We start from the raw sequence: 27,954 nt of genomic DNA, 5'->3' as shown, positions 1-27,954 counted from the left end.
GAATGACAGCAAATAAATGTCAACTTAAAGTGGGTGGACATTTTGGATGATTGTAAAATTTAACATATTTTTTAATGTATACTATAAATATTTATTAAGGGGAAGCCTTTAATAACCACAATAATTATCCTGTGTCTTTGAACGGCAACTGTCAACTGTTAAAATAGTAATTGTATTCACAAATTATATTTTATTTCTTAGACTTGCCTCCAACTTCTTACAAGTCATGTATATGCTGGCATTATGGGTAGGAATTTTCATTGGATCCAGCCAAAATTCTTTCTACAGTGACCTTATCATGCATAGAGACATTGCTCATGTTGCTAGCTCCAGTATTGGCTTCTGTCATCTGTGATGGAGAATAAACGTCCACGTTTACAAAGGCTTCACCTCTTTTTAACATTGTGTGGTGGTTCTCTTAACAGCCTTGATAAACTTTGATCAAGGGAATGTGCTTTCAGAATTGCTTGGGTTTCCCACAAGTTACATAGGTCCTTTTGCTTAGCATGGTAATGAATATAGAAATAATCAAGCTGTGAAGTCAGTTCACCTTGGCTTTGATAGCGGTGTAGCGATTTGTCTGAGAATGTCCTCCATAGACTCGTCAGTTAGAACACTGGGTCCCAAGTTGTTAGTGCTGTTGGGAGAGGCCATGGACAGATTCAGCCTTGCTGGATGAACCAGTTCAATGTGGGGAGACTTTTATAGTTTGTAGCCTCGTTGTTTTGGGTTCGCAGTTGAAGATGTAGTCTCTCAGTTTCCTGTTTCCATCACCATGTCTGTCACTTCCTGCTATTCCTTTTTTCCGTGACAGAATCACATGTCTCTGGAAATGTAACTCACAAATAAACTCCTTCCTCCATAAGTTGCCTCTGATCCTAGTGTCTTATCACTGCCATAGAAAAGTAGCTAATACACTTGGCTACATAAAATTTGAGTTAAAATTTTTTTAGCTTTGGTTTCTTCCTCTATTAAATAAAGTTAATTGCATTTCCTTGGTGAGGTATTGTGTAGATTTGACAAAATATTTTCTATAAAACACTTGATAATTTATAATGATTAATAATAAATTATAAGTGCTGGTACTATATTGTTTACTGTTCTTCAATAACTGTATTGTGAAAATAGTTTTATTGTTCAAATAAGTTCCTCAGTAAATTCAAATTATGTAAGACTTCCAAGAATTTCATATTGTGTGGGAAGCCACATGTGCCATTGCAGAGTGGCACAGGCTTCTGCTGGCCACCACGCATACATAGGCAGGAAAGTTTTTTGCCAAGATGAGGTTTTGAGAATTGACCAAAATTGACCAATCAGAAGAGAGAGAAATTGACCAGCTACCCAAGACATCCACCACACCCGCCACAGGATCTTAAGACTTTTGGTGAGTGGAACACAGCATCTGCTCCAATCTTTAAACAGTGACAACGATAACAACTAACCCCAGAGATTACCAGATGGCGAAAGGTAAACATAAGAATCTTACTAACAGAAACCAAGACCAATCACCATCATCAGAATCCAGCACTCCCACTTCGCCCAGTCCAGGGCACCCCAACACACCTGAGAAGCTAGACCCGGATCTAAAAGCCTATCTCATGATGATGGTAGAGGACATCAAGAAGGACTTAAATCACACACTTAAAGAAATACAGGAGAACACTGCTAAACAGGTAGAAGACATTAAAGAGGAAGCACAAAAATCCCTTAAAGAATTGCAGGAGAACACTGCTAAACAGGTAGAAGATATTAAAGAGAAAGCACAAAAATCCCTTAAAGAATTGCAGGAAAACCAGACCAAACAGGTGATGGAATTGAATAAAACCATCCAAGACCTAAAAAGGGAAGTAGAGACAATGCAGAAAACCCAAATTGAGGCAATGCTGGAGATAAAAACCCTAGGAAAGAAATCTGGAACCATAGATGCGAGCATCAGCAACAGAATACAAGAGATGGAAGAGAGAATCTCAGATGCAGAAGACTCCATAGAGAACATCAGCACGACAATCAAAGAAAATACAATATCCAAAAAGATCCTAACTCAAAACATCCAGGAAATCCAGGAGAAAATGAGAAGAACAAACCTACGGATAATAGGAGTAGATGAGAATGAAGATTTTCAACTCAAAGGACCAGCAAATATCTTCAACAAAATTATAGAAGAAAACTTCCCAAACCTAAAGAAAGAGATGCCCATGAACATACAAGAAACTTACAGAACTCCAAATAGACTGGACCAGAAAAGAAATTCCTTCCGACACATAATAATCAGAACAACAAATGCACTAAATAAGGATAAAATACTAAAAGCAATAAGGGAAAAAGGTCAAGTACCATATAAAGGCAAGCCTATCAGAATTACACCGGATTTTTCACCAGAGACTATGAAAACCAGAAGGGCCTGGACATTCACAGTCAGCTATTGGATGTATCACAGGGCTCCCAATGGAGAAGCTAGAGAAAGTACCCAAGGAGCTAAAGGGATCTGCAACCCTATTGTTGGAACAACATGATGTACAAACCAGAACCCCGGAGCTCTTGTCTCTAGCTGCATATGTATCGAAAGATGGCCTAGTCGGCCATCAATGGAAAGAGAGGCCCATTGGACTTGCAAACTTTATATGCCCCAATATAGGGGAATGCCAGGGCCAAAAGAATGGGAATGGGTGGGTAGGGAAGTGGGGGGCGCTATGGGGGACTTTTGGGATAGCATTGGAAATGTAATTGAGGAAAATATGTAATAAAAATATTAAAAATCAAAAAAAAAAAAAAAAAAAGAAGGGCCTGGACAGATGTTATACAGAAACTAAGAGAACACAATTTCCAGCCCAGGCTACTATACCCAGCCAAACTCTCAATTACCATAGATGGAGAAACCAAAGTATTCCATGACAAAACCAAATTCACACATAATCTTTCCACGAATCCAGCCCTTCAAAGGATAATAACAGAAAAAAACCAATACAAGGACGGAAACCACGTCATAGAAAAAGCAAGAAGGTAATCCCTCAACAAACCTAAAAGAAGACAGCCACAAGAACAGAACACCAACTCTAACAACAAAAATAAAAGGAAGCAACAATTACTTCTCTCTAATATCTCTTAATATCAATGGACTCAAGTCCCCAATAAAAAGACATAGACTAACAGGCTGGCTACAGAAACAGGACCCAACATTTTGCTGCTTACAGGAAACTCATCTCAGAGAAAAAGATAGACACTACCTCAGAATGAAAGGCTGGAAAACAATTTTTCAAGCAAATGGTAGGAAGAAACAAGCTGGAGTAGCTTTATAATATCTGATAAGATTGACTTCCAACCCAAAGTCATCAAAAAAGACAAGGAAGGGCACTTCATTCTCATCAAAGGTAAAATCCTCCAAGAGGAACTATCAATTTTGAATATCTATGCTCCAAATACAAGGGCAGCCTTATTCATTAAAGATACTTTAGTAAAGCTCAAAGCACACATTGCACCTTACACAATAATAGTGGGAGACTTCAACACACCACTTTCACCAATGGACAGATCATGGAAGCAGAAACTAAACAGGGACACAGTGAAACTAACAGAGGTTATGAAACAAATGGATCTGACAGACATCTACAGAACATTTTATCCTAAAACAAAAGGATATACCTTCTTCTCAGCACCTCACGCTGCCTTCTCCAAAATTGACCACATAATTGGTCAAAAAACAAGCCTCAACATATACAAAAATATTGAAATTGTCCCATGCACCCTATCAGATCACCATGAAGTAAGACTGATCTTCAATAACAAAATAAATAATAGAAAGCCAACACACACGTGGAAACTAAACAACACTCTTCTCAATGATACCTTGGTCAAGGAAGGAATAAAGAAAGAAATTAAGGACTTTCTGGAGTTTAATGAAAATGAAGCCACAACATACCCAAACTTATGGGACACATTGAAAGCATTTCTAAGAGGAAAACTCATAGCTCTGAGTGCCTCCAAAAAGAAACTAAAGAGAGCACACATTAGCAGCTTGACAACACACCTAAAAGCTCTAGAACGAAAGGAAGCAAATTCACCCAAGAGGATAGAAGGCAAGAAATAATCAAACTCAGGGGTGAAATCAACCAAGTGGAAACAAGAAGAACAATTCAAAGAATCAACCAATCGAGGAGCTGGTTCTTTGAGAAAAACAATAAGATAGATAAACACTTAGCCAGACTCACTAGAGGGCATAGGGAAAGTATTCTAATTAACAAAATCAGAAATGAAAAGGGAGACATAACAAGGGACCCTGAAGAAATCCAAAACACCATCAGATCCTTCTACAAAAGGCTATACTCAACAAAACTGGAGAACCTGGATGAAATGGACGTTTCTAGACAGATACCAGGTACCAAAGTTAAATCAAGATCAGGTTAATGATCTAAACAGTCCCATATCCCCTAAAGAAGCAGTCATTAATAGTCTCCCAACCAAGAAAAGCCCAGGACCAGATGGGTTTAGTGCAGAGTTCTATCAAACCTTCAAAGAAGATCTAATCCCAGTTCTTCACAAACTATTCCACAAAATAGAATCAGAAGGTACTCTATCCAACTTATTCTATGAAGCCACAATTACTCTGATACCTAAACCACATAAAGACCCAACAAAATAGAGAACTTCAGACCAATTTCCCTTATGAATATTGATGCAAAAATCCTCAATAAAGTTCTCGCTAACCGAATTCAAGAACACATCAAAACAATCATCCATCCTGACCAAGTAGGTTTCATCCCAGGGATGCAAGGATGGTTCAATCAATGTAATCCATTATATAAACAAACTCAAAGACAAAAACCACATGATCATCTCGTTAGATGCTGAAAAATCATTTGACAAAATCCAACACCCATTCATGATAAAAGTCTTGGAAAGATCAGGAATTCAAGGCCCATACCTAACCATGATAAAAGCAATCTACAGCAAACCAGTAGTCAACATCAAAGTAAATGGTGAGAAGCTGGAAGTAATCCCACTAAAATCAGGGACTAGACAAGGCTGCCCACTCTCTCCCTACCTATTCAACATTGTACTTGAAGTCCTAGCCAGAGAAATTAGACAACAAAAGGAGATCAAGGGGATACAAATCGGAAAAGAAGAAGTAAAAATATCGCTTTTTGCAGATGACATGATAGTATACATAAGTGACCCTAAAAATTCCACCAGAGAACTCCTAAGCCTGATAAATAGTTTTGGTGAAGTAGCTGGATATAAAATTAACTCAAGCAAGTCAATGGCCTTTCTGTACACAAAGGATAAACAGGCAGAGAAGAAAATTAGGGAAACAACACCCTTCTCAATATTCACAAACAATATAAAATACCTTGGCGTGACTCTAACTAAGGAAGTGAAAGATCTGTATGACAAGGACTTCAAGTCCTTGAAGAAAGAAATTAAAGAAGATCTCAGAAGATGGAAAAACCTCCCATGCTCATGGATTGGCAGAATCAACATTGTAAAAATGGCTATCTTACCAAAAGCAATCTACAGATTCAATGCAATCCCCATCAAAATTCCAACTCAATTCTTCAACGAATTAGAAAGGGCAATCTGCAAATTCATCTGGAACAACAAAAAACCTAGGATAGCAAAAAGTCTTCTCAAGGATAAAAGAACCTCTGGTGGAATCACCATGCCTGACCTAAAGCTGTACTACAGAGCAATTGGGATAAAAACTGCATGGTACTGGTATAACGACAGACAAGTAGACCAATGGAACAGAATTGAAGACCCTGAGATCAACCCACATACCTATGGTCACTTGATATTTGACAAGGGAGCAAAAACCATTCAGTGGAAAAAAGACAGCATTTTCAACAAATGGTTCTGGCACAACTGGCGGTTATCATGTAGAAGATTGCGAATTGATCCATTCCTATCTCCTTGTACCAAGGTCAAATATAAGTGGATTAAGGAACTCCACATAAAACCAGAGACACTGATACTTATAGAGGAGAAAGTAGGGAAAAGCCTCGAAGATATGGGTACAGGGGAAAAATTCATGAATAGAACAGCAAAGGCTTGTGCTGTAAGATCGAGAATCGATAAATGGGACCTCATAAAGTTGCAAAGCTTCTGCAAGGCAAAAGACACCGTCAATAAGACAAAAAGACCACCAACAGATTGGGAAAGGATCTTTACCTATCCTAAATCAGATAGGGGACTAATATCCAATATATATAAAGAACTCAAAAAGGTGGACTCCAGATAATCAAATAACCCGTTAAATAATGGGACTCAGAACTGAACAAAGAATTCTCACCTGAGGAATACCGAATGGCTGAGAAGCACCTGAAAAAATGTTCAACATCCTTAATCATCAGGGAAATGCAACTCAAAACAACCCTGAGATTCCACCTCACACCAGTCAGAATGGCTAAGAAGTATTCAATTTCAAGCTTCATGTCTTTTTGAGTGATTTTCATAGTGTAGTATCCTAGCACTTTATCTCTCTCTCCCTTTGTGTGCAGTATTAGAAAATCTTCTTATTGATTTGGGAGATATCTGATGAAAAGCAACTTAAGGAAGGGAGATTTTATGTTGATTCAGTTGGAAGATATATGGTCCATCACGACAGGAAACTCTTGGCATTGCATCTGCAATCAAATCTCTTCCTCTTTCTTTCTTTCTTTCTTTCTTTCTTTCTTTCTTTCTTTCTTTCTTTCTTTCTTTCTTTCTTTCTTTCTTTCTTTCTTTCTCTATCTCTCACAAATATGAATGCACACACACACACAGAGAGAGAGAGAGAGAGAGAGAAAGAGAGACAGAGAGAAAGAGAGAGAGAGAGACAGAGAGAGAGAGAGAGAGAGACAGAGAGAGAGAGAGAGAGGACAGTGAGAGACTGAGATGGGGATAGAGAAAGATGAATGCTGATACTCATTTCTGTTTCTTTTTTCCTTCAGTCATGAACATAAGCCCTAGCAATATTGCTACCCACAACTAATATGAATCAACTCAATTAAATTAACTCAACATCGAAAGCCCCTAATAGTAATAGCATGTTTGTTTCTATGGTGACTTTAAATTATATACCATTGACAATCAAGATTAATGATCACATGCACTAGAAAAGTAAATTATTCTGCATTCCTTTCTGTCTCTCTGTTATTTTTCTCATATAGCCTACCTTTTCTACACTTGATCTTAGCCAAAAGACCAAGAAGCGATTAGCCTACCTTTTCTATCTTTATTAAAATTAGTATTGAAGAATATGAGCACCTCTGTCCCACCTTCTTTTATACAGAAAACAACAAACTTTAATGACATAAACAATATGTGAATTTGAATAGAATAGAAAAAAAAGCCCACCAAGCATAGTGTTGCAGTTTCTCATGTCCCATTTTCTCTACTTTAATTTTTTTTCTTTTTACTGTTCTATAATTTTACCAGTTCCTAATGGAATTAGGATAGAAGCGATAGCTCTCCCTTTCAAGTTAGTGTATAGGAAACTCTGAAGTTTCCAAATTCTATGGATTCTGACCTGCATCAATATGACACCCAAATTCAGAAATTTCAGAATCAGGCAATGGAAGAAAGGTGGATATTGAATCCTCTCTCTCTCTCTCTCTCTCTCTCTCTCTCTCTCTCTCTCTCTCTCACACACACACACACACACACACACACACACACACACACACACACACACAGACATAAACACACACATATCTGAGCAATTATAATGTATACATTGAACTATTGGCTAACGAGGAAAATAATAGCATTAATTTGGGAAAGTTTTTATGTGAGTAGGTAGAAGGTACTCTTACTTCAACTTGGGCTGACTGCCTTATCTCAGCCAATCTATTTTATCTTACTTCTGTAGTCTCAAATAGTGCTACTGTCCTTGCCTAGCTATAGTTTCCTCATTGGAAGTTATCCAATTCTATGGACTATGCTTTATTCTAACATGGAGACATTGTACATAGTATTTATCATGTCTGAAATAGCCTCCAAGTCTTTAATCAAGCTCATAAATACATGTACAGTAGATACTACCTAGATTCTCTCTAGACAGTCTTGTGAATTCAGTACTTGAGTTACTGCTGTGGTAAAACACACAAAGAAAATAGAGGTGTTTCCAGCTAACAGTCCCAGAGTATAGTCCATCATCACTGGACAGTTATGTGGGCAAGGGTTTGATGTAGCTTGGCACATCATACATGAAGTCAGGAAGAAGAGAGAGAAGGCTGTTCATCTCATCTCACTTTCTCTCCTCCCAGTCTTTTATGTGGTCCAGGACCCTTGTCCATGAAGGTATGTCATCTACAAGTAAAATAAGCCTTTTTACCTCAGTTAGCCTAATCTGGATAATCTCTCACAGGAACTCCCAGAAAATGACTTAGTCTAGAGGTTCCCTCAAAGGCATGCACAGACACTTGCCTCCTAGGTGTTTTTATAATCTCTCAAGTTGACAATGTTAGTCATCACACATTGGCTGCTATTTAACCAAAGTATCGCCTTTTCCAACTTTGCTCTGTTTGCTTTACATGTAAAGTCACTAGGCAACTTTCTTTGAAATATCATTTTCTGTGTATTCTTTGTTGATTTGCTCAAATGGCATCGTTGTTTTGAGTTTGCCTCTTTTGCCGTCCCTCTTTTCAGACTATTAACCGAATTCCTATAATAAGCAGATTTAACAAAGACACCTAAGAATCCTCAGACAATTTGAATCCAGAGGAACATCTCAGATTTCAGCTCAAATGTCTCCATGCAGGTCAGGCAAAGAAACTATCATGTTTCTTATGATGAGATGTTTTTATGACAAACTTGACTATGGTGAATATTTGTCTTCATGGTGCCTGCATGGAGATATCTATCATTAAATGCTGATAATAAAAAAAAAATAGAACAGAGAAAAGATTGAAAGAGAAGGGATACAGGTTTCATTGGTGTTGAAATATGAAGAAACTTAACTTTATTAGAAAGATAAATCTGCAGTAGTATTTGCAAAAGAACTTCTCATATTTCCTTTCAATTAGGGAGTCAAATTTCACTTAATCTCATTCAATATAGGCAACATTTCAGAGGAATTCTTGTGGAGTATAATTGCCACTTCTAATATTATGATAACTACTAATGCCATGTTGTAACTTTTTCTATTCTTTTAAATTGGTATTTTCAATGAACTATAACTAAGACATACACCAGAACATTTTCTGCACAAACATTCTGCACTTAGAGAATATTTTGGGGGTCAGCATTGTCTGTGCTGGACACCTTCTTAGCTATTGGAAATATAGGTGGACAGGTGTTCATAGGGTTTGGTTTGCCTCAGCATTAAATATATCAGTAGTCTGAAAGTTTGTCTGAATATTTGAGTGAAATCATGGTAATTGTTGTAATATATTGTAGTTATATAATTATCATATGCATGTATATATCCTGCATGGAGTTCTGAGGAGATTTTCTTTTGATTCTTTTGTGCTCGGGACCTTTATCAGAGCATCTTCTAAAAGCTTGTTATAAGAGGAAGTGTCTCTGTGTCCGTTTAGACTCCCAGTGTCTTGCTGAGAAAGAGAATACTGTATTAGAAAGATATTAAGGTTTGTACAAAAGGCTCATTAGGGAATATCCAATGCTACTGCTGTAAGAAAAAGTAGAAGTGTTTTGGGAGGAATATATTCAGCTGCAGACCTGAAAGATCCAGCTGAGAATATAAAGGGAGTGGTAGGTGAGGAGAAGTGGATTGGTCCTCACAAAACTGAGGCCGGAGGATGAGGCTGTCCATGATCTTGAATAATTTGCAAATAGTAAGGCAGACTGACTGAGCAGCAGAAATGCAAGCTGTAGAGCTGAGCTTGCCTGAGGTGGTGTGAAGCAACTGAGTGAGGAAATCTGCTGTGATGGGAGACTGCTTTGCTAGGAATCCACCTGTGAATAATCAAGTTTTGGCTGATGACTATATATGCCTTTGGGTCTTTTTGAAAAACTCATTCTTTCCAGAATAGATGCTGATATTAATTAGTTGTTTTATAATCTGCTGTATTTCTCAAAAGTGAATTCTATTAAGCAGAATTCCCCTCAGCGATGACATCGGCAGTTCAGGCTTGTGTATTCCTTCTTGGTAATTATTCCAATTCTTTTTGAAGTCACCAAGGCAATGCTTTGTTATATTGCCAGCATTTATGTTAATAGTGATCACCATGTAAAGCTACAAATGTGCATTCTAGGTATTCCTTTGACAGTAGCTGTCCATCTTTGGTGAAAAGATTTGTTGATTTGTTTTTATTGGAGTTCCTCTTTTAGTGTTTGCCAGTGTTTTTAGATACAGAAATTAAACTTACCTAACTGAGGTTTTAGAAAGATTCCCATTGCATTGTTTGAGTTACTAAACATGTTTAGAACAGGACAGGGTATTTTTATGTGCCAAGGATGTGGAGTATAAAGGAATCCTGTTTATTTTAAATCTGTAAATGAAACATACCATGGTGGTATATGGTCAAGGAAACATATTCAGATTTATTAACTGATTTTTGACTATTCATTTACAGTAATGTCTACTTTTAAATAATGAGGACAAGAAATTATTGAAGCTGGTGGAACTGTTTGTGTTTTATGGATTTTTAAGGTGTTTCAGTGGGTCTAAGTATACAGGTTACTTATTCCTTTATGAAGATGGGTGGCTGTAAACAACATACTTAGCTATCTGAAGTAAAATAACATTAAAAGATCATCTTACAAATACAAGAGAATTTTGTTTAAAGCTCATGTGAAGAAAGATACCTTTTGCATTCATTGATGCCATCTTCTTTAACTCTGAAACAGTAAAGTGAATCAAGTATCGTAAATGTGATTAGGAACAGTTGAAAGCAGCATGATTTTATAATTTATGGTATAGAAAGTGATATGAAAAGACATCAGTAGAGAGCAGAAGACTCAGCCAGCAGGAACGCATCCTAAAGAAGGGCAAGTAGAAAAATAGGAATGTGACCCCCAAGTTTTTATCCTCACACAAAGGTGTTCTTGAGATTAAATATATGCCAGCCATACTTTCTCAATTATATGTACCAATAACCTACAATTCATAACTTTAATTTTAGTGAACTTAGAAAACAAATGTTTTCACTAATTCCAAATAGGATTTCTTAGAATACATGGTTGAGGATTTTTTTGTAAGAAGAAAGATTTGAGAATTATAATGAGAGAATGACAGATGAAGCAGTCACATGCTTATCTTGTACAAGGACATGAAGTGGAAAGATAGAAGTAACATAAACATATCTATGGGTGGTAGACATACTGTGGAGACCAACCAGATCAACCAACATGTGAGGTTTAGGCCAGAAAATAGAGAGTAGACTTGAATGTTTCCTTTAAAAAGGCAAAAAAATCATATTAGATACCACAAATCACCAGAGAATTAAAATAAGAATGGTAAAATAGTACCTCACTTCAATAATAATCGCTATTATTAAGACATAAAATGGTTACAGTTGATAAGGACATAGAAAAAAAGGAGGCCCATTGTCAACTGTTATGAATGTAAAATAATACAGCTATTCTTGTACACAATTTAAAAATTCATCAAAAATTAAAATGGTCATACCATACCAAACAAAATATATACCAAATAAAATTTGGGATGTATTCCCCGTTGATAATCAACATTATTCACATTAGCTAAGAAATGGAAGCAACTATCAACTGATGGATAAAGAAAAGATGCTCTATATTGGGAATAGTCATAAAATTTCATAAAATCCAGTCTTTTGTACTGGAAAACAGTATTGTGGTTAAACTTAAAAAGAAAAGACAGGCACAGAAAGTCAGTTACCATATGAATCTCTGAAGCCTGGGAACTGGTGAAAGTTGCCCTCATAGATCTTGAATGTATAATGGTGTTTTCCAGAGGCAAACAAATATAGGAGATAGAATAAAGGATAGAATATAGGAAAAGAATGGGTAATGAGATACAAGGCATAGGTAAGCAGGTGTAAGATCCCTGGTGTCTATGTATTGTACAGTTCAGTAATGTACATGAAAATAGTGTGTTGTATGTTTTAAAAATCTAGAAAGGTTTTTCAACGTTGTCCACATAAATTTCTGATAAACACATGAGGAAACATGTATGTTTAACCTGATTTATAACTTACATACAATTGCAGCTGACCAGCAGCCATGGATGAACTGGTTTACCTGAAAGGGGGACTGGAAATGAAAAAGGACAGGGTGAGAGTGAGAGGATGAAGCCAAGAACAGCATTTCTGATCAAGGCTCAAAGATTAATAGTCATCACTGCATTTATACAGGAAAGGCCCACAGACCCCATCCTTTGTTTCAGCTGGTTTGAGTTGCTTTGTTTCAGATGGATCATGTTGCAAAGCAAGATCAGCAAGCTGTCTGCTCCTCCAGGAAATTGACTCCACATGGGTTTTTAAGATCCAACCTTGGCAAACACTTAAGTTTTATTTAGCCTGCTCAAGGCTGGGGGAAGGGCACATACAATGTATATATTTAATAATTATTATGTTCTATCATAATAATTACCAAAATAAATTAGGAAATTTAAAGAAAATTGAATGAATAATATATGTGGATATATGTATATAAATCAAGAAATCAATAATTCATAGTTCTTATATATTTTAACTTGTTACTCTCCAAAAAGAAATTTTATATTTAGTGTGGTGGCATATGCCTTTAATCCAAGCAGTCTTGAAAGAGGCTGGTTAAACTCTGTTATTTAAAGGCCAACTTGGTCTATGTAGCAAGTTACAGTCCAGCCAGTGTTACAGAGAAAGACCCCATTTCAAAAAATAAAAATTAATAACAAAACAAAAAGTGGAAAATTTTATAATTTTGTTTTCTCTCCACTTTTTGTAAGACAAATGTAGTCATCTCAAAAGAAACCAAATCACACTAAAATGTAGCTTTTAATATACCATATGCAAAGCATCTGCCTTGGTAGTGTTAAGTAAATAGTATTAGTAGATTTAACCCTAATTAAAATTTTTATGTTGGAGTTGGCCAATTATCTTCCAAAATCTTCCTTTGAACTCTAGGCCTTGTGTTCTGATGCACATGCCCACCAAGGAGTATAGATACTTTTTTTTTTTTAGAAACAAGAGTTATGAGAAACAAAAAAAACAGTAATAAAATATCCTTATTTTATTACATTTCTACATGCTTCTCTGCTCTGTATACTTGATCTCATTCAATCACGATAAAAAAAATATAGATGCAGGTAGTTCCCTCATTTGATATACGATAGATTCAAGCTTCAGAGAGGGTCAACAACTTGTCATAACTGGAATTTATAAATTCAGACATAGACTAAACAGATGACATTCTACAAGAAAGAATGTAAAATTGTTTATTGATCTACATACTACCTAAAGCATTTATTAGGAGTGTATTGACAATGCTGTTATAAAGTGATACTTTGTCATCTGTACAAAGACACATGTAATTTTTTTTCCTGAACAAGTAAGTACCAGTAACAGATAGGGTGCTGGGAAGAGGACAATGGTTACAATGTGCCCATGTACGTCTGAGTCACCAAAGGCAGACAGACTTGCTCTTCTTCCCCAGCCTTTCTGACCTTAGCTTCCTCCTGAGATTGTAGTGGGTGAGGTTCTTCAAATTTTATTCAATATTTGATCTTGTCATGCCATGGGAAAGTGGCTCTGTGTCTACTTATTTTTTTAATCTCTTTCATGGATGCATGATGAGCCTTAATAATAAGGAATTATTTTTTGCTTATTGAGTAAGAGTCTCATATCCTTAGAAAGCACTTAGGACTTGAAGTATTCTGCCTTCTGCAGTCAGTGGTATTGCTTTCTAAGGCTGCTTCAGCATTTCCACTTGGACAATGTTTCCCTTCTGAAATATTTGCTTTCTCAAAATTCACCCATAGCTCTACCAAATACCATAAATTGATTACTTTTACCAAACATTATATTTACATTTATTCATTATGGCTTGATTGTATCATAAAACATGTCAACTGTTCTTATATACTTAACAAGAGAAATCTAGTGTTAATTCCTTTACATAGTGATTCCTGAATACTGACTTCACTACCCCAATAACCTACCTGGTATTTTGTGGGACATTCTATTGGTAGGGGCAAACCTAATCCTACTCCTGAGGAGCCAAGGAGAACACTACCTTTATTCCTAACACTTATTCTTTTTTATTTTTTTATTGGTTATTTTATTTACATTTCAAATGTTATCCCCCTTCTGGTTTTTCTCCACAAACCCCCTATCCCACACCCTACCCCTGCTTCTATGAGGGTGTTCCCCCACCCAGCCACCCACAAACACTTCATTGCCCTAGCATTCCCCTACAGTGGGTCATTGAGCCTTCACAGGACCATGGGCCTCTTCTCCCATTGATATCAGATAAGACTTCCTCTGCTTCATATGCAGGTAGAGGTTTTGCAAGTCCTATAGCTTTTGTTGCTAATTGAACGATTGGGCACTTGAGGGAAGACAGTGATTTAATGGCTAAAAGATGGCAAATGGATCTTGGGAAAAGATTGCTTATATATAGTTGATAGAAAAAGAAAAAAGAAAAAAATTCTTCATGGAAGGGAAAGTTTTGTGATTTTCTTCCCAAATTTTACTTTGTATCTTACTCTTCCTTAGCTGTACTCTGTCATCTCTCGATTACCAAATTGTTCTTCTCTGGGCCTTCAGGTACGTACTTCTAGCAGATCATTATTCCGTAATCATTTTCCTCGCCCTGAAATTACCCTCATCTCTCTTTGTACTTGACTGAGCTTGACACAAAACACCCCGAGCTTCTTAAAACCTTGATTTGTCATTGGGCTCTAGCAGCTGTTCCTAGGTTCTATCAACATGTCAAACTGTCAGGTGTGCAGACTGGTCTGTGGGTATTGCTGGTGGCAGTTCTGATCATTTCAGAATGAAACAGCCATTTTCCATCCAGTATAGCTTGCCAGTAGTCAACTATGCAGCTGTCAGCCTATAACACCTCTGTGCTACATCTTATTATGGAGAACAGAATTGGATTAGAACGTATGTGCATCACACATTTGAATTTTTCATGACTATAGGAAAAATGTATACACGTCAGGTACACTGTCTACTTGTTTTCCAGGAAGGTTGTGAAAATTGATCATTTGTTTTATATTATAAACCCATCAGTATTAAATAAAAATAAAAACATGTATAGAAAACCCATAGGAGCTAGAAAACTAGAGTATATTTCTGTAAATATGGCAAAGAGGCTTTTATACATTTTAAATACTACACTTAATATAAGATTAAATTTTATTTGGACTTAAAGAGGTAGCTAAGATTTGCCTATAGTATAAATGATTGATGATCAAAATCTCACACAATCTCCAAAGATATCAAATTTTGTTTCCCTTGGAGCTGCCAGACAAAGGTTATGTAATTAACTCTGGTAAATGTGGAGTTTCATAGTATCTGATATTTGTTCCACTAAATATTGAGCTCTTCCCTAGGTTTGAGGTTGAAGGCTTTGTTTATTGCCCTATTCAAATTTGAGTTTTACATCACCACTAACTGCCATCCCACCACAAGGCTCACAGGTAATCTTCCCTCTAAAGCCTCCTTCTGCTGTGTAAGTGTCATTGACAGATGCCGAGTCTGGGGTTGCTTTCTTTAGATACACAAACCATCAGAGATACAATTAGCCCTTAGTTTTTGAAAATTCTGTTCTGTGGCCTTCTCTGGAGTTTGAAGTTCCTACTTCTCTTGGTACCATAACCTCTGAGACAAAATACTTCCTTCCTAATTTGTCAAGTGTCAGAATTATCAGACATGAATAAAATTGATTTTTATAGCAAGGGCAGCAGTACTTTTCTAAAGGAGTTGAAACTTGCAGGTTCACGCTGTAAATAGTTTAAAATCAAAGGTTCTTTCGCTGAAGAGCAAAATGTTACAGGAAAGAGACAATTACCAGGAACCCTTCTGATCCAGCGTTCTGTCACTGCAGTGCATGATCTCAGATTCTATTACTAGATAAACCTAGATAAACATCTTTAGGATGAATAACCACACATAGCAAAGAAATTTGCTTAAGTTAACAGTGTTTAGGGATGTAAATTGAAAGGAGAAATGAGGGATGGAGATATGGTTCTGTTATTGAAGCCTAAGGCTCCCATTCAAAAGAGAGAAAGGAAAAACTACCAGATGAATAATTAGAAAATAATTTTTAACTACAACTTATATAGCAACTGTCACATCTATGATATTTATATCTGAACTTGTAGATATACTTATGTATTGTCCAAACATTTAGCTCTTTATGGAAATTAGATGGAAAAATTAAAAGAAACTACTAATAATGAGATTATTTTTTTCTCATCATACGCAATCTTGTTTTGGCTTTAGCCATTTTAGGAGTCAATAGTAATTGTTTGGTCTACCAACAGGGTGTATATGTGTGTCTCTGTGCATGTCTGTCTGTGTGTGTGTGTGTGTGTGTGTGTGTGTGTGTATGTTTGTGTGTGTGTGTGAATTACTCAGTTAATTCACCTCTGTGAATGTTGATAGAAATTTACTACCTACAGAAAAAGGACAGATTAAATTCCAGGTATTCACAACATTCCTTTCAATTACAGCCCTTCTGAGGAAAGGAACTCCATAAAGAAGACCAAAATAATCAACTAACTTAGACCCTCGGGCCTCTCGGAGACTGAACCGCAAACCAAAGAACATACACAGGCTGGACCTATACCTCATATGTAGCAGACGTGCAGCTTGGTCTTCATGTGGATCTTCAACAACTGGAGCAGAGCTGCTGCCTGTCTGTGAGATATGTTTTTCTAGCTGGGCTGCTATGTCTGGCCTCAGTAGGAGAGGATGTACCTAGAAACATGATGTGCCAGGGAGGGGTGGATACCCAGGTGTGTCTTCATGCATTCAGAGGAGAAGGGGATGGGGAATGGGGGATGGAAGGTGGGGGATGGGAGATAGGGGAAGGATTGTGGAAGGGGGTGTCTGGGAGTGGGACAGTGAAAAGGATGTAAAGCAAATAAGTAAAAATAAATAAATAAATAAATAAATAAATAAATAAATTAAAACAAAATAAAAAACAAGGAACCCCATATTCCTGTCTACTATCTTTAAAATAAATAACAATTCAGGGAAAATATATAGAAATGTATTTTAACCATACCCTCTATCTCTTTTTTCTCTGTCTCTTCCTATGAATAACTCTCAAATTCACCTCTTCCTCCTCCTCTTCCTCCTCTATTTTTATTTCTCCTTATTCTTTTTCTTCCTCTTCCTCTTCATCTTTTTCTGCTTCTTCTTCTGCTTCTATTTCCCTGATCCTCATCCAAATATTCATATTAGAAATGTCTGAATTAGCATAGCTATAGGGATATCTACTAGAATATGGGCAAAAATACAAGGAGTATCACCCTGAAAGAAAATTGGCTATTGTTTTTACAGCAGCCATCCACAGCTAATAGTTTATAGCTAGGGGTGAGACATATGGTTGATTGCTGATTTAGTGCCGGTCTTGTGTAAGCCACCTACTGCTACTGTGAATTCATGAGTGCTATGGCGCTGTCATGTATAGAAGCTACTTCACCACAGCCCTCATGTATCTCTCATTCCTTCCATCTTTCCATCACATATTTCATCTCTCTCTCTCTCACACACACACACACACACACACACACACACACACTCACACACACACACACAAACACACACATATTTATGTATATATGTATATGTGTATATGTGTATATATGTATATGTGTATATGTGTATATATGTGTATATGTGTATATATGTGTATATGTGTATATATGTGTATATGTGTATATGTGTATATGTGTATATGTGTATATGTGTATATGTGTATATGTGTATATGTGTATATATATATATATATATATATATATGAGCTCATGACTTCAATGTCACTATTTCTCTTCACTGTGATGTGTGATTAGTTGTGCATCTCTGAGTTTGCTTTTGTAAACTGCAATAGGAAGCTTCTCTAATGGGAGATGAAACTTTCACTAACATATGTGAGTAATGATCACTATAACTTGTCTGTACCTATTATTATAAGAAGGCTGTTTGATGTTAGGTTTGTTCAGCAAATAGTGGTAGGTTCTCCCTTAGAGTCTATAAGGTCCCTCCCCATGAGCTCTTTGTCAGGTTTACTGTACCAGTTGAGTTCCCTCCTATGAGAATGGGCATTAGATCCAATGAGTAAAACTGCTGTTGTTGGTTACATCCATAATATTTATGTCACTACTGCACCAATTGGCACATCTTCATACAATAGTCAGTATTGTAGCGACAGGGATACTCAGGTATACAAACTGTTGCTGACTTTCTCCCCGGAGCCTGGATCATGCTTTCTTAGATGATGAGCACTTGATATCAGCGAGTAAACTTGCAGGTCAGTCCCAGCCTGATATCATCTCCTTTGACGAAAGCATACAGTTTTTTAAGCAATAAGGTTGGTTGTATAATAAAGTTCTGATGGCATTTGTAAGAAAACATTATTACAAGCCTGCATTTTTGTGAAGGGTGGTTTCTAGAACTCTCCTGACTGAAAAACTGAAGGGAACTATTTAACACCTGGCTGTAGGTCCTTTATTCAGCCATGTAGAATAACTTTACTTAAACCAAAATGAATATTCTTAGAGCAGTTATCCCCACATATGCCCTAGTCTCTTACCCAACTCCCCACGGTTACCTTTCTGCTTTTAATCTGCTCTTCATTTCCATCCGAACTATGCATTATCACCCTTCTGAACTAAGTTCTAACTTCTCTCCTGCAAAGTCCAAATTTTAATTTTCTGCTTTCAATAGGTACCAAGTTAAACTACACATCCACATATCATAGAGAAAATATGCTGTTTGTATTTCTTGATCTGGGCTAACTCACTAACTTTTATCACTTCTAGACACATCTTTTTACCTAAAAGGGTCATGACATCTACTTATTTTAGAGCTGAATAAAATTCCACAGCACATAAGTACCATAATTTCATGTATCCATTCATTGACTTATACATATTTAATCTGTTCCTGTTTCTTAGCTCTTGTGAATCCTACTAAAATCAGGGACTAGACAAGGCTGCCCACTCTCTCCCTACCTATTCAATATAGTAGTTGAAGTCCTAGCCAGAGCAATTAGACAACAAAAGGAGATCAAAGAGATACACATTGGAAAGGAAGAAGTCAAAATATCACTATTTGAAGATGACATGATAGTATACATAAGCGACTCCCAAAATTCTACCAGAGAACTTCTAAACCTGATAAACAACTTCAGTGAAGTAGCTGGATATAAAATTAAATCAAACAAATCAGTGGCCATTTTCTACACAAAGGTGTATATAGTAGTAATGATTGTACATGAGCCTCTCTATGTAGTATGAAGTGGGGACATTGGATATATATATATATATATATATATATATATATATATATATGTATGTATTAATAATCCTGGGTCGTTCAGTCAATCTATTTTTAACTTTTTGAAGAAATCCATGTCTATTTCAACAGTATCTGCATCATGTATCACTCTTGCCAAAAGTTACAAAAATTATTCCCTCCCCTTTTTCACATATAAATTAAGATCTGTTCTTATTTGTTTTTTTTTAAATCTTATCCATTTTGGAATATAATCATAAAGTAATATTAGTTTGCATTCCCCAATTTTTGATTTAATCATTTGTTTTCTTCAGATTTGCTTTTCAGTTATTGATCTATTGAATGTATAATTGCTGAGGATTTTCTTCCTACTCTGCGGGCTTCCTCTTCACTGGACTCTAGCACAGAAGCATTTTAATTTCATTAGACTTCAATCATCAATTTTGGAGTCAATTCCTTAGCAAACAGTATCTATTCTGAAAATCCTTAATTTTGCCTACATGTTTTATTGTGATTCCTACCTATTCTTATAACAGCTTCAGAGTTTCATATTTTTTTAAGGTCTTTGATCCATTTGGTATGTTTTTGGTACCTGGTGGGACATCAGTTGAATCATATACAAATGCGGACTAAAGTTTAGAGCACTCTATATACCCAATTTTCCACGCGATACCAAAAATGCACACAGGAAGAAAGAAAGCTTCTTAAATAAATGTTGTTGAGAAAACAAAGCTTTTTTTTTTCCTGTTTTCTTTTTTGCAGCGATTTTCTTTGGAACATTTGTGAACGAAAATATTGAACAATGCTGTTAGTTCTAGTTGTGGCAACTTCAAATGATAACCTTGCCTTTCTTCCCTGTTGCTGTTTTTCCTGCCATGATGGAATTCATCCCTGGAACTGTAAGCCAAAATAAATCCTGTCTGTTCGATACTACTTTTTTTCAAGGTATTTTATTTCAGAAACAAACAAACAAACAAACAAATAAATAAAGCAAAAGAAGTTAATACGATGAGTAAATCAATGAGACAAAGATTGGCAATATGAGTACCACCCCTTGCTACTTACATGGGGAAAAAAGAATTGGTGCTGCGGATGACAGTGAACCATGCGTAGATGCTTCCGCCTATTGTGTTGGGAGAATGGATTAAGATTCATTTCTTTTTCATTGTTAAGCATTAGAGAATGAGAGGAGAATGGGGAAAAGGTGGGGTCAAATGAGGACTCAGAAATTAGAATTAGAGAGTGCCTTGGAAGAAACGTATCTCCATGAATACATGAAAAAAACTGAAGTCCATCTGCTGTAGCCACAGCCAGTCGTGTAGCCTGGAGGAAAAGAGCAGAAGCCAAAGTAGAGCAATTATAAACTTGGTAAACCATAGCACTGCTGGCAAGAGCTTCTTTCAAATTGGCTCCACTAAGCAGGACCATTGGCATTATGGTTTAATGGGGAGATGGCCTGGTTGAAAAGCCAGACGATTCCAATATAAAACTTTATTTTTATTTTTAAAAATATTTTTCTTAATGTGTCTCCAGCTATATTCATAAGTAAATAGACTTTTTAAATGAATATTGCAAATCCAAAAGTTTAACACATTTCCACAACTGAATCAGAAACTACAACCTCCACAGCAGCAGCAGAAAAATCTTCACTGTGTCTGGAATCAACTAACTCTCCAGTGATTGAACATAAGCTTCATAGGCCTAGGGAGAATTTTAATGATCTAGCTATCAATAAGGCTGTTTTGTAATTATGAGGACAGCATAAAACTGAAAGTATTCAATTTTCCAGATGAGAACTATGCTTTTTTAATTAATAAAGAATCTATTTTCATTTCTTTTAAAAGCTCAACTTTCCTCCTGACATTTTGAAAGGGAGCTGATGCCTGTGACTGATAATAATAACTTTCACATGTAGTCATTTTTATCACTTTATTGATTTGTCTGTTCTCTCATGCTCTTTTCTTTGATCTCATTTAGCATTTGGATATACGTTATTGATTTAATCCTGTGGTCATTTTGCATTTAAAGCTTGTCTTCAGTGTAGTAGAAGTGCTTCTATATTAGATTTTAGAGAGAAGCTTTAGAGGGCCAAGTAAGTCGTCTGCTACACCTTCCTTAAGCAAGTGCACATGGGAAAAGTTGGAATTCTTCCTGCAGACTAATTAAAAGTTATTAAATATTTAGTGATTGTGAGAATAATTCTTCTACAATGAAATAGTTTTATGATATACTTGGCAATGATTCCTCAGGAACACCTTCATGCACATTATTTGCTTTGAGGGAGAAAAGACCATAGAGATATTAGTATAATTTTCTTCACATATGTAGCCCAGGATTTCATCACTATTACACATCCAGTTCAATGTAAATTCTAGAAGAGTCAGAACTTATCTTGGTTCAAGAAAATGGCAGTAGTAAGAGTCTCTGATCTCTCTTGCTAAGGATGTGTAGTTGGCTAGCACTATAGTACCAAAAATACATTCCCTCCTGTTGAGCTGGCCTTAATTTCATTTAGAGAGCTCTGAGTTACCCATAAGTAACAGTACTGCATCATTGGTGCCCTATGACATGCTAGTTTTTGTGGTCCATAGGCTTTAGAGCTAGGTAGGCCTATTGATTGCTTGCACCCTTGGCATCATATATTACACCTTCAGCTACTGTGAGAGTTAATCCCCAGGGAAGACTGTCCAGTCACTTCTGGCTATCATCCTTTAAGTCCTTTGTCTGCTAGGATCAGAATCTTGGTATTTCAAGCAACTGTCCATTTCTAATTTCCTAAATGACACTCTTAGGCTTGGTAGTTAATCCTTCTGTCCTCTTATGTTTTCATGAGTAAAAGAAGAGGAGCAACAGCTGGATTTCTGTACCCAGAGATCTGTTTCTATCAAAACCTCAACAAATAAACTGCTTTTTCAGCAGATGGAGTTCATTACCCAAATCCACAACTTAGCAATTATAGATGACAAGTGACGTTGGGGTGCCCATCCCCAACTGATACATAAATCTACAGCACAATGCCTAAATCCATGTTTGGGGAAAACATGAAGGAGGAGCAGACAGGTTGTAAGAGACAGAGAACTAGGCTGCCTCTGGAGTAATTGTGTCTTTTAGACATTACTAGGAATCAGCATCCATGAGAATTAAACAATAAGGTTGCTGAAACAAGACTTACATAATGACAATATCAGTTTACTATGCCCAGAGAACAGAAATGGACATTTGACAAGGACTTACCACTAGATGAAGATGTACAGGCAATAGTTGACTTCTGAGAGAGAGAGAGAGAGAGAGAGAGAGAGAGAGAGAGAGAGAGAGAGAGAGAGAGAGAGAGAGAGAGAGAGAGAGAGAGAGAGAATCAGTTTTCTTTAGGGGAGAGTCATCTGAATGTATCCAATTGATACAAATAGCAATTTGGTACCCAAGACAAAGTGATCATTCATAAACACATTTCATATGAGTAGCACTAAATAAAACCAGAGTGGGGTGTGTGTGTGTGTGTGTGTGTGTGTGTGTGTGTGCATTTGCGTGTGTGTATGTGTGTGTTTAAATTAGAGAAGAAGCCTGAAACAGATGAGGGGAATTGTAAACAGACGGTTAAGACAAGAAATGATGTGAATGTAGTATTCATGTTTGAAACTCTAAAATATATTAAAAACAATCCAACCAGAGCCTTAGAGAGGTGCCACTGCTTACACTTTCCACCTTGTCAAAAATTGTATCAGATTTATACTATTCTTGAAGACATTCATCTAGATTAAACCGAAACATACAGTGAGAATTGTATAACACCTTGTAGTAGAAAATAAGTTACTAACACAATATAACAAAGGCTGTGGGGCTTTTGTCCTGAAAGCTACTGCTGGTTTGAATTCACCACATGGTTTCATGATCTAGTATATTTTGAGCTAAAAAGATGAGATGTTGTTGTAGAAATAAATGCAACTAAAATTGATTTGAAGTCTCTCTCTCTCTCTCTCTCTCTCTCTCTCTCTCTCTCTCTCTCTCTCTCCTGTCTCTTGCTCATTTAGTAATGTGGTGACAAGCTTTTTAGAGAGATGATGAATGTAATGCTGTGTTTCTGAACATGAATTTCTGTTGTGGTGGGAGAACCTAATTAACCAAGGTAAACTACTTCTATTCAAACACTTCAGAAAGATAGCACCAGTCACAAATGTTAAATATCTGTTATGCTTTACTTTGCTTACTCATGCATTTATTCAACACTTGCTATGGCAGTTTATCTAAAATTAGGTCCAAAGTAATTTAGGCAGCCATGCCCTGTGTGAGAGATTCTGTAGAAAGCTTTAAATCATAGTGACAGCCATTAGAACTTGCTTAAAGGAAATGCATTTCTGAATAACTACAGAGAAAACAATGGGAAAGGGAGCTAGGCATATATCCACAAGGTCTCATAAGGAATTACTCAGTACTTAGATATGTAGGCTTGGAAGAATAGAATAAGATTTATTATTTCTCAAATATTTGTACACCAATTTAAGGGAGAGTAATAGCACGTTTTATTGAGAATTCATTCTGTGTCAGGAAAAAATTAGAAGTTGTGTCTTATTATAATACTGGTTTTTTCAGGTGTATTCAAATTGAGTAAAACAAGCTATTATTGCTCTTTTATTACTGACAAGAAAATAATAGTGCAGAGATATTAACTAATATTTCTAACATTATTACAAGGAAATCAGTGATGGACAGGAGTTCTAAATAGCAACATTCTGATCTGAGTCCAGGTTTCTGAATTCTCTATGTGTTTCTGCCCTATCCCTGATTTCTGTGTATCTCGAACACGTTTTATTTTTCCCCAGAAGTCCCAAGAAACTCAAATTCAGCATTTTTATTTTTTTCAAAATAATTTTTTACTTTAGACAAAAGATGAGGGAAAGGATACAATTATCAATATATCGCTCAATTTGTTTGTATCTCTTCACATCTGTGAATATTGCTAAAATACTCATGTATTATATTTGTACTTAATCACTATTGAGCATTTTGTGTTCTATGGATATTAACCTTTGGACAGATGGATAATGTGCGGTTAATTTTATGTCAACTTGACATGAGCTAGAGCCATGGCGTGTGTGAGGGGGATATTCAATTGAGAAAAATTGTCTTTATAAGATCAGGCTCTTGGCAAGCCTGTAAAGCATTTTCTTAGTTAATGGTTGAGGTGGGAGGTCCCAGACCGTTGTGGGTGGTTCCAGCCCTGGACTGGTACTTCTGGGTTCCCTGAGAAAACAGGCTCATCAAGTGATGTGAAGCAAGCCAGTAAGCAGCACCTCACCTAGGCCTTTGCATCAACTCCTGCCTTCAGGATCCTGGCCTGTGTGAGTTCCTGCCCTCACTTGATTTTAATGATGAAATGTTATCTATAACTAAGGAAGAAATAAAGTCTGTCCACCTCAAGTTGACTTTGGTCATACTGTTTCATCACAGCAATCTGATATTCCGTGGCTACTTTTGTAATAGTTTCCCTGACTTTTGTAAATTTTTCTGCTCATATGAGTGATGAAAATTCTTCATAAACAGGTGTGAATATTTTATTTCTCATGAGTATTTAAAAATTTTATTCAACTTAAATTGAATTTTTGTTCATGATTCCGCATTATTTACTTTTATTTACAATTATTTCAAAGATAAAATCAAGTAAAGAATAAAATCCTTTCACTTCAAATGAAAAGTACTTAACGTGAAATAAGAACATTAGGTTTTGAAAGGCTGTGTTCCATTATAGGTTAAATGTTTCGTTCCCCATAAGAAGCAATAAAGTGATCATTACATAAACAAACAATAGAATAAACGAACATTCTCTCATGTAACAGTTGCTTTAATTATTCCCTACAGAAGGGATTTTGGGTAGAATTCTAGACCAAAATCTTGTTTAAAATTGAAATTATTATCATTGATTACTACACTATTTCCTATACAAACTTTCAAAATTAAAGGGTAATATGTCTTATCATATTTCAGAAAGGCAAGGTAAGAATTTGAAATTTCACGAAGAATTAAACTACAAAAATATTAAATACAGGCAATATTTTGGATATTTAATTATACTACAATATATGTGAAAATACAATGCAGGTCTTCCTATTCTACTGACAAGTAGGATTTTCAGTGACCCTAATGTGTTAAAAGCCTTCCTTGAGGTAATAAGAGTGTGGGAAATAGTACATTGAAGGAAATGGCTTAAAAGGTAGATCTTCTACTCTATGCCATTTTATAATCCTAAACAAGGCGGGGAGTAGAGGGTGTGTCCTCAAAAGTCACGCCCATTGATAAAATGAAGGTAGTTCAAAGTCCACAGGGAATATATAATCAAATTGTACATAAGGAGTCAGAAATATGTGCAAAAGATGATACAATGGGAATCCCCATATCAGAATGCAAATGATGTGTGGAGAAAAATAGTTTGAAAATAGCATGTTCTCATGATGAGGCAACTTAGAAATCAGCAAACTAAACTGAATTTTTCTGAGTGCAGTGTGTGATCTAAGCATATCTTATACTGTAGTAATAAAACCACAGTCCCCTTCTATACTTAGAAAAAAAACAACTAGGCTTCAAACTCTGAAGAGTATTTTCAAAGCATTAGCAATCTGACCCTGAAAATTGCTACAAAAGCACCATTCTGCTTTCTTCCTAGGAATATCAAGGAGGCTTACTCAGCTGATGACCACAAAGTCGTTTAGTTTCTACTCAGATGAAATCATAGTGTCTAGCACGATTAATCACAATGTTAGAAATGTGAAGTTCTATGATTTAGGTACATCAATTTTCTGCATGTTTGGTAAGAGTTTGCATTCTAGAAAATGACAGTGGCAACCAATGTGAAGTCAGAAAGCCTGGACAGCAGTGTTAAAACACTAAATTTTAGTTGGATAAAAATTGAATTTCATATTATCTCAAATTATTCATATTGCAAAAATATATATGGTCTTAATTGTGACATGACCTTTATCTTCTTATATTTATTATTGTTTTTGATATGTCTTCTTATATTTATTATTGTTTTTGATATGTTCCTCAAACAGAAGATTTTGATTGGACTTTCCATTGAAAATTTTAGGATGATGATACTAATTCTTAGAGGATTCCAATCTAGTCCTAACACATGTCCTGAGTTACATTAAAGAGCGAGAAAGACATAATCCCATTTCAGACTGATTTTGTGAGGGTTGGTTGGTATGGGTCTCTGCAGCCACATAGTTTGACAAGCACCATTTGTTGAAGATGCCCTTTTCAATTATGTATTTTTAGATTATTTATTAAGTCAATTCAAGTTTATACAGGTACTTACATCTGGTTATTCTTATCTTTTGATTTGATTCTCATCTTTGATTTGATTCCATCAATCAACATGTCTACCTTTCATCAAATATACTACTGTTTTTACTACTCTGTAGTAAAATTTGAGGTCAGGGGGTGGTAATAACTCTAGCACTTCATTTTATATTCACAATTACTTTTCAGATAACCTGGATTCTTGAGTTTACATTTGAAGCTGAAACTAGTTCTTTGAAGATTTCTGAAGATTTGCATTGGAGTTTTGAATGGAATTACATGAAATCTGTATCTTGATTGCTTTTGATAGGATGGCCATTTTTTACTATATTAGCCTTACCATTCCCTGAGCATAGGGGATCATTCTAGCTTCTAATATCTTCTTCAGTTTCTTTTTTCAGTGTTTTAAGGATTTTATCACAGAAATCTTTCATTTTCTTGGTTAGGCATCTCAAGATATTTTGAGGCTATTGCAAAATGTATAGTTTCCTTGATTATTCCTACTGTTTGTCATTTGTACATATGACAGCAACTGATTTTATTTATTAATTTTGTATTCTGTTACAATGATAGATTGTTTTCATCTATAGGAGTTTCCTGGTGGAATTTTTATGTATACATATGTATACACTCATATAATAAAGACAGTTTGATTTCTTCTTTTCCTAGTTTTATCTCCTTGAACTTATTCAGTTGACTTACCACTCTTGCTAAGCTTTCTGGTACACTATACTGAATAGGTATTTAGAGAGGTTATGAAATTTTCTGACTCCTGATTTTAGTGGAAATAGTTTGAGTTTGTTATCTGTGGGCTTTTGGTAAATAAATAAAATAATCAATTAATAAAAATCACCATCTATTATTTTTAATAATCATTAATAATTGGTTATTTATTAATTATAACATTCCTTATTAATAACTATTGATTAATTATTATAATTAATTGTTAATTATTACTATTGGGTAATTGAGATAACTTAGACCCCCAGAAAGACAAATATGATATGTATTCACTTATATGTGGATGTTGGCTGTTTAGTCTCTAATAAGCAAGCTACAAGCATTTTAACCACAACACTAGTTATAAAATAAGGGACTAGAGGTGATGAATGGTTCTCCCTAGGAAATGGAAACAGAAAAGAGAGTTAAGGATAAATGCATTGTGGGGCAGTAACGGGAGAATTAAAAGGGCAGGTGCAAAGAAGTCAGGGAGAGTAGAAATCTGGGAAGTGAAACCCAAAACCAACATCCTTGTTCGGGGTCCAGCATAACCTTAATGCAGTAGAAACTT

This window comes from Mus caroli, unplaced genomic scaffold (assembly GCF_978045245.1).
Source record: "Mus caroli unplaced genomic scaffold, Mus_caroli_1 scaffold_9, whole genome shotgun sequence".
NCBI lineage: Eukaryota > Metazoa > Chordata > Mammalia > Rodentia > Muridae > Mus > Mus caroli.
The sequence above is the reverse complement of the archived record's forward strand: the minus strand, read 5'-3'. Positions refer to the sequence as shown.